The 765-nt window shown below is 26.4% G+C and overlaps 1 protein-coding gene across 1 annotated transcript in view; it reads left to right on the top strand.

Moving 5' to 3' along the window:
* The window catches only part of LOC107645589 (probable indole-3-pyruvate monooxygenase YUCCA10), a 14,276-nt gene that overhangs the window by 1,005 nt on the left and 12,506 nt on the right, over positions 1-765 (top strand). The window lies entirely within an intron of this gene.

Here is a 765-nt window from a genome sequence, read left to right as displayed (position 1 = left end):
ATTATTAACTTAAATTTTTTTTTATATTGATGGCGTTGGGTGGCTAATAATAATAATCATCTGCCATTTTTGTTTTAGATCATTTAATGTTACTGTTGTTAACAAATATTAAAGTAAAAATTGTAGAGCTATTTAATTGGAGAGAAACTTATTAAAGACACTTTTTTTTTTGTACGAAGGAACATCTTAATAAACTAGAAGCGTATTACTTACTTATTATACAATGATAGCTTGCATTTTACTTATAAGAGCGTGTATATATCTAGGATAGATTTTCATTACGAAAATGTTTGGTAACTAAATAAAATCAACCAAAAACAGTCCGAACTTGTCTTATTTAGCATTAAATAATTATCGTAATAATTAATTAATGTTAAATAAGATAAGTTCTGACTATTTTTTTTAGGTAAAAATTCAGGTGAAGTCGACTTTATGTGAAGTTGATATCTCAGAGCTGTTAGATAAAAATTTAATCAAATCAGTCAAATCAACTTCACATGAAGTCGTCTGCACTTAAGTTTCCACTTTTTTTTGTCTACCTAACATTACTCCATTATTGGTTAGTTGTAGTATATTGCAATGATTGATTCGATCTTGAAATCGTTGAACGTTTTGCATGTTACGTTCAATCAATTAATGATAAGTGGCGATTTTTTATTTTTTATTTTTTTACCAAAGATAAAGATATTCCAACCCATAATCTTTAAATGAGTATAAGAGACTATGTTATTTGAGTTATAACTCATTAGCAAGTAGCGATTATTA

Source organism: Arachis ipaensis, chromosome B06 (assembly GCF_000816755.2).
Source record: "Arachis ipaensis cultivar K30076 chromosome B06, Araip1.1, whole genome shotgun sequence".
In the NCBI taxonomy this organism is placed as follows: Eukaryota; Viridiplantae; Streptophyta; class Magnoliopsida; order Fabales; family Fabaceae; genus Arachis; species Arachis ipaensis.
This window is presented reverse-complemented; position numbering and strand designations above follow the sequence as displayed.